The following is a 5000-nucleotide window of genomic DNA, read 5'->3' on the forward strand; positions in this document are numbered from 1 at the left end:
TGGATGGGAGACCGCCTGGGAATACCAGGTGCTGTATGCTCTTTTGCTCATTCACTTAGAAACTGACATCTTGCAATATGCACAAGTAGTCCTTCATGAAAGGGGCTGGAAGCTGTTTTCATTTTGACACGAGAGAGAGAGAGAGAGAGAGAGACTACCTTGCATTGTCAATTGCTAAATCTGTATATGGATAAGTAGCCTATGGTTGTCACCTTATTTCGTACGGCCATACCAGCCTGGCAACGCCCGATCTCGTCTGATCTCGGAAGCTAAGCAGGGTCGGGCCTGGTTAGTACTTGGATGGGAGACCGCCTGGGAATACCAGGTGCTGTATGCTCTTTTGCTCATTCACTTAGAAACTGACATCTTGCAATATGCACAAGTAGTCCTTCATGAAAGGGGCTGGAAGCTGTTTTCATTTTGACACGAGAGAGAGAGAGAGAGAGAGAGACTACCTTGCATTGTCAATTGCTAAATCTGTATATGGATAAGTAGCCTATGGTTGTCAACTTATTTCGTACGGCCATACCAGCCTGGCAACGCCCGATCTCGTCTGATCTCGGAAGCTAAGCAGGGTCGGGCCTGGTTAGTACTTGGATGGGAGACCGCCTGGGAATACCAGGTGCTGTATGCTCTTTTGCTCATTCACTTAGAAACTGACATCTTGCAATATGCACAAGTAGTCCTTCATGAAAGGGGCTGGAAGCTGTTTTCATTTTGACACGAGAGATAGAGAGAGAGAGACTACCTTGCATTGTCAATTGCTAAATCTGTATATGGATAAGTAGCCTATGGTTGTCAACTTATTTCGTACGGCCATACCAGCCTGGCAACGCCCGATCTCGTCTGATCTCGGAAGCTAAGCAGGGTCGGGCCTGGTTAGTACTTGGATGGGAGACCGCCTGGGAATACCAGGTGCTGTATGCTCTTTTGCTCATTCACTTAGAAACTGAAATCTTGCAATATGCACAAGTAGTCCTTCATGAAAGGGGCTGGAAGCTGTTTTCATTTTGACACGAGAGATAGAGAGAGAGAGACTACCTTGCATTGTCAATTGCTAAATCTGTATATGGATAAGTAGCCTATGGTTGTCAACTTATTTCGTACGGCCATACCAGCCTGGCAACGCCCGATCTCGTCTGATCTCGGAAGCTAAGCAGGGTCGGGCCTGGTTAGTACTTGGATGGGAGACCGCCTGGGAATACCAGGTGCTGTATGCTCTTTTGCTCATTCACTTAGAAACTGACATCTTGCAATATGCACAAGTAGTCCTTCATGAAAGGGGCTGGAAACTGTTTTCATTTTGACACGAGAGAGAGAGAGAGAGAGAGAGAGAGAGAGAGAGACCACCTTGCATTGTCAATTGCTAAATCTGTATATGGATAAGTAGCCTATGGTTGTCAACTTATTTCGTACGGCCATACCAGCTTGGCAACGCCCGATCTCGTCTGATCTCGGAAGCTAAGCAGGGTCGGGCCTGGTTAGTACTTGGATGGGAGACCGCCTGGGAATACCAGGTGCTGTATGCTCTTTTGCTCATTCACTTAGAAACTGAAATCTTGCAATATGCACAAGTAGTCCTTCATGAAAGGGGCTGGAAGCTGTTTTCATTTTGACACGAGAGAGAGAGAGAGACCACCTTGCATTGTCAATTGCTAAATCTGTATATGGATAAGTAGCCTATGGTTGTCAACTTATTTCGTACGGCCATACCAGCCTGGCAACGCCCGATCTCGTCTGATCTCGGAAGCTAAGCAGGGTCGGGCCTGGTTAGTACTTGGATGGGAGACCGCCTGGGAATACCAGGTGCTGTATGCTCATTCACTTAGAAACTGAAATCTTGCAATATGCACAAGTAGTCCTTCATGAAAGGGGCTGGAAGCTGTTTTCATTTTGACACGAGAGGGAGAGAGAGAGACCACCTTGCATTGTCAATTGCTAAATCTGTATATGGATAAGTAGCCTATGGTTGTCAACTTATTTCGTACGGCCATACCAGCCTGGCAACGCCCGATCTCGTCTGATCTCGGAAGCTAAGCAGGGTTGGGCCTGGTTAGTACTTGGATGGGAGACCGCCTGGGAATACCAGGTGCTGTATGCTCTTTTGCTCATTCACTTAGAAACTGAAATCTTGCAATATGCACAAGTAGTCCTTCATGAAAGGGGCTGGAAGCTGTTTTCATTTTGACACGAGAGAGAGAGAGAGAGAGACCACCTTGCATTGTCAATTGCTAAATCTGTATATGGATAAGTAGCCTATGGTTGTCAACTTATTTCGTACGGCCATACCAGCCTGGCAACGCCCGATCTCGTCTGATCTCGGAAGCTAAGCAGGGTCGGGCCTGGTTAGTACTTGGATGGGAGGCCGCCTGGGAATACCAGGTGCTGTATGCTCTTTTGCTCATTCACTTAGAAACTGACATCTTGCAATATGCACAAGTAGTCCTTCATGAAAGGGGCTGGAAGCTGTTTTCATTTTGACACGAGAGAGAGAGAGAGAGAGACTACCTTGCATTGTCAATTGCTAAATCTGTATATGGATAAGTAGCCTATGGTTGTCAACTTATTTCGTACGGCCATACCAGCCTGGCAACGCCCGATCTCGTCTGATCTCGGAAGCTAAGCAGGGTCGGGCCTGGTTAGTACTTGGATGGGAGACCGCCTGGGAATACCAGGTGCTGTATGCTCTTTTGCTCATTCACTTAGAAACTGACATCTTGCAATATGCACAAGTAGTCCTTCATGAAAGGGGCTGGAAGCTGTTTTCATTTTGACACGAGAAAGAGAGAGAGAGACCACCTTGCATTGTCAATTGCTAAATCTGTATATGGATAAGTAGCCTATGGTTGTCAACTTATTTCGTACGGCCATACCAGCCTGGCAACGCCCGATCACGTCTGATCTCGGAAGCTAAGCAGGGTCGGGCCTGGTTAGTACTTGGATGGGAGACCGCCTGGGAATACCAGGTGCTGTATGCTCTTTTGCTCATTCACTTAGAAACTGACATCTTGCAATATGCACAAGTAGTCCTTCATGAAAGGGGCTGGAAGCTGTTTTCATTTTGACACGAGAGAGAGAGAGAGAGAGACCACCTTGCATTGTCAATTGCTAAATCTGTATATGGATAAGTAGCCTATGGTTGTCAACTTATTTCGTACGGCCATACCAGCCTGGCAACGCCCGATCACGTCTGATCTCGGAAGCTAAGCAGGGTCGGGCCTGGTTAGTACTTGGATGGGAGACCGCCTGGGAATACCAGGTGCTGTATGCTCTTTTGCTCATTCACTTAGAAACTGACATCTTGCAATATGCACAAGTAGTCCTTCATGAAAGGGGCTGGAAGCTGTTTTCATTTTGACACGAGAGAGAGAGAGAGAGAGAGAGAGAGAGAGAGAGAGAGAGAGACTACCTTGCATTGTCAATTGCTAAATCTGTATATGGATAAGTAGCCTATGGTTGTCAACTTATTTCGTACGGCCATACCAGCCTGGCAACGCCCGATCACGTCTGATCTCGGAAGCTAAGCAGGGTCGGGCCTGGTTAGTACTTGGATGGGAGACCGCCTGGGAATACCAGGTGCTGTATGCTCTTTTGCTCATTCACTTAGAAACTGACATCTTGCAATATGCACAAGTAGTCCTTCATGAAAGGGGCTGGAAGCTGTTTTCATTTTGACACGAGAGAGAGAGAGAGAGACCACCTTGCATTGTCAATTGCTAAATCTGTATATGGATAAGTAGCCTATGGTTGTCAACTTATTTCGTACGGCCATACCAGCCTGGCAACGCCCGATCACGTCTGATCTCGGAAGCTAAGCAGGGTCGGGCCTGGTTAGTACTTGGATGGGAGACCGCCTGGGAATACCAGGTGCTGTATGCTCTTTTGCTCATTCACTTAGAAACTGACATCTTGCAATATGCACAAGTAGTCCTTCATGAAAGGGGCTGGAAGCTGTTTTCATTTTGACACGAGAGAGAGAGAGAGAGAGAGAGAGAGAGAGAGAGAGACTACCTTGCATTGTCAATTGCTAAATCTGTATATGGATAAGTAGCCTATGGTTGTCAACTTATTTCGTACGGCCATACCAGCCTGGCAACGCCCGATCTCGTCTGATCTCGGAAGCTAAGCAGGGTCGGGCCTGGTTAGTACTTGGATGGGAGACCGCCTGGGAATACCAGGTGCTGTATGCTCTTTTGCTCATTCACTTAGAAACTGAAATCTTGCAATATGCACAAGTAGTCCTTCATGAAAGGGGCTGGAAGCTGTTTTCATTTTGACACGAGAGAGAGAGAGAGAGACCACCTTGCATTGTCAATTGCTAAATCTGTATATGGATAAGTAGCCTATGGTTGTCAACTTATTTCGTACGGCCATACCAGCCTGGCAACGCCCGATCTCGTCTGATCTCGGAAGCTAAGCAGGGTCGGGCCTGGTTAGTACTTGGATGGGAGACCGCCTGGGAATACCAGGTGCTGTATGCTCATTCACTTAGAAACTGAAATCTTGCAATATGCACAAGTAGTCCTTCATGAAAGGGGCTGGAAGCTGTTTTCATTTTGACACGAGAGGGAGAGAGAGAGACCACCTTGCATTGTCAATTGCTAAATCTGTATATGGATAAGTAGCCTATGGTTGTCAACTTATTTCGTACGGCCATACCAGCCTGGCAACGCCCGATCTCGTCTGATCTCGGAAGCTAAGCAGGGTTGGGCCTGGTTAGTACTTGGATGGGAGACCGCCTGGGAATACCAGGTGCTGTATGCTCTTTTGCTCATTCACTTAGAAACTGAAATCTTGCAATATGCACAAGTAGTCCTTCATGAAAGGGGCTGGAAGCTGTTTTCATTTTGACACGAGAGAGAGAGAGAGAGAGACCACCTTGCATTGTCAATTGCTAAATCTGTATATGGATAAGTAGCCTATGGTTGTCAACTTATTTCGTACGGCCATACCAGCCTGGCAACGCCCGATCTCGTCTGATCTCGGAAGCTAAGCAGGGT

The 5000-nt window shown here is 47.1% G+C and overlaps 18 non-coding genes across 18 annotated transcripts in view; all 18 read left to right on the forward strand.

Moving 5' to 3' along the window:
• The window catches only part of LOC146242271 (5S ribosomal RNA), a 119-nt gene extending 79 nt beyond the window's left edge, over positions 1-40 (forward strand). The window contains exon 1 of the ribosomal RNA XR_014737161.1: positions 1-40. This exon is cut by the window's left edge and continues 79 nt beyond it. This is a non-coding gene — a ribosomal RNA (5S ribosomal RNA).
• A 178-nt stretch (positions 41-218) lies between these two features.
• LOC146242272 (5S ribosomal RNA) lies at positions 219-337 on the forward strand. The gene has a single exon (XR_014737163.1). It is a non-coding gene; the product is annotated as a 5S ribosomal RNA (ribosomal RNA).
• A 178-nt stretch (positions 338-515) lies between these two features.
• On the forward strand, positions 516-634 carry LOC146242273 (5S ribosomal RNA). Its single transcript, XR_014737164.1, has one exon. It is a non-coding gene; the product is annotated as a 5S ribosomal RNA (ribosomal RNA).
• A 174-nt stretch (positions 635-808) lies between these two features.
• Positions 809-927, forward strand: LOC146242274 (5S ribosomal RNA). Its single transcript, XR_014737165.1, has one exon. It is a non-coding gene; the product is annotated as a 5S ribosomal RNA (ribosomal RNA).
• A 174-nt stretch (positions 928-1101) lies between these two features.
• Positions 1102-1220, forward strand: LOC146242275 (5S ribosomal RNA). The gene has a single exon (XR_014737166.1). It is a non-coding gene; the product is annotated as a 5S ribosomal RNA (ribosomal RNA).
• A 190-nt stretch (positions 1221-1410) lies between these two features.
• Positions 1411-1529, forward strand: LOC146242276 (5S ribosomal RNA). The gene has a single exon (XR_014739775.1). It is a non-coding gene; the product is annotated as a 5S ribosomal RNA (ribosomal RNA).
• Positions 1530-1699: 170 nt separating this feature from the next.
• LOC146242277 (5S ribosomal RNA) lies at positions 1700-1818 on the forward strand. Its single transcript, XR_014737167.1, has one exon. It is a non-coding gene; the product is annotated as a 5S ribosomal RNA (ribosomal RNA).
• Positions 1819-1982: 164 nt separating this feature from the next.
• LOC146242278 (5S ribosomal RNA) lies at positions 1983-2101 on the forward strand. Its single transcript, XR_014737541.1, has one exon. It is a non-coding gene; the product is annotated as a 5S ribosomal RNA (ribosomal RNA).
• A 174-nt stretch (positions 2102-2275) lies between these two features.
• Positions 2276-2394, forward strand: LOC146242279 (5S ribosomal RNA). The gene has a single exon (XR_014739949.1). It is a non-coding gene; the product is annotated as a 5S ribosomal RNA (ribosomal RNA).
• A 174-nt stretch (positions 2395-2568) lies between these two features.
• On the forward strand, positions 2569-2687 carry LOC146242280 (5S ribosomal RNA). The gene has a single exon (XR_014737168.1). It is a non-coding gene; the product is annotated as a 5S ribosomal RNA (ribosomal RNA).
• Positions 2688-2859: 172 nt separating this feature from the next.
• On the forward strand, positions 2860-2978 carry LOC146242281 (5S ribosomal RNA). Its single transcript, XR_014739140.1, has one exon. It is a non-coding gene; the product is annotated as a 5S ribosomal RNA (ribosomal RNA).
• A 174-nt stretch (positions 2979-3152) lies between these two features.
• Positions 3153-3271, forward strand: LOC146242282 (5S ribosomal RNA). The gene has a single exon (XR_014739141.1). It is a non-coding gene; the product is annotated as a 5S ribosomal RNA (ribosomal RNA).
• Positions 3272-3469: 198 nt separating this feature from the next.
• On the forward strand, positions 3470-3588 carry LOC146242283 (5S ribosomal RNA). The gene has a single exon (XR_014739144.1). It is a non-coding gene; the product is annotated as a 5S ribosomal RNA (ribosomal RNA).
• Positions 3589-3760: 172 nt separating this feature from the next.
• LOC146242284 (5S ribosomal RNA) lies at positions 3761-3879 on the forward strand. Its single transcript, XR_014739145.1, has one exon. It is a non-coding gene; the product is annotated as a 5S ribosomal RNA (ribosomal RNA).
• A 192-nt stretch (positions 3880-4071) lies between these two features.
• On the forward strand, positions 4072-4190 carry LOC146242285 (5S ribosomal RNA). The gene has a single exon (XR_014737169.1). It is a non-coding gene; the product is annotated as a 5S ribosomal RNA (ribosomal RNA).
• A 172-nt stretch (positions 4191-4362) lies between these two features.
• Positions 4363-4481, forward strand: LOC146242286 (5S ribosomal RNA). The gene has a single exon (XR_014737170.1). It is a non-coding gene; the product is annotated as a 5S ribosomal RNA (ribosomal RNA).
• A 164-nt stretch (positions 4482-4645) lies between these two features.
• Positions 4646-4764, forward strand: LOC146242287 (5S ribosomal RNA). The gene has a single exon (XR_014737554.1). It is a non-coding gene; the product is annotated as a 5S ribosomal RNA (ribosomal RNA).
• A 174-nt stretch (positions 4765-4938) lies between these two features.
• Positions 4939-5000, forward strand: part of LOC146242288 (5S ribosomal RNA) — a 119-nt gene continuing 57 nt past the window's right edge. The window contains exon 1 of the ribosomal RNA XR_014739950.1: positions 4939-5000. This exon is cut by the window's right edge and continues 57 nt beyond it. This is a non-coding gene — a ribosomal RNA (5S ribosomal RNA).

Source organism: Hypomesus nipponensis, chromosome 20 (assembly GCF_054491055.1).
Source record: "Hypomesus nipponensis isolate SF chromosome 20, ASM5449105v1, whole genome shotgun sequence".
Classification (NCBI taxonomy): Eukaryota; Metazoa; Chordata; class Actinopteri; order Osmeriformes; family Osmeridae; genus Hypomesus; species Hypomesus nipponensis.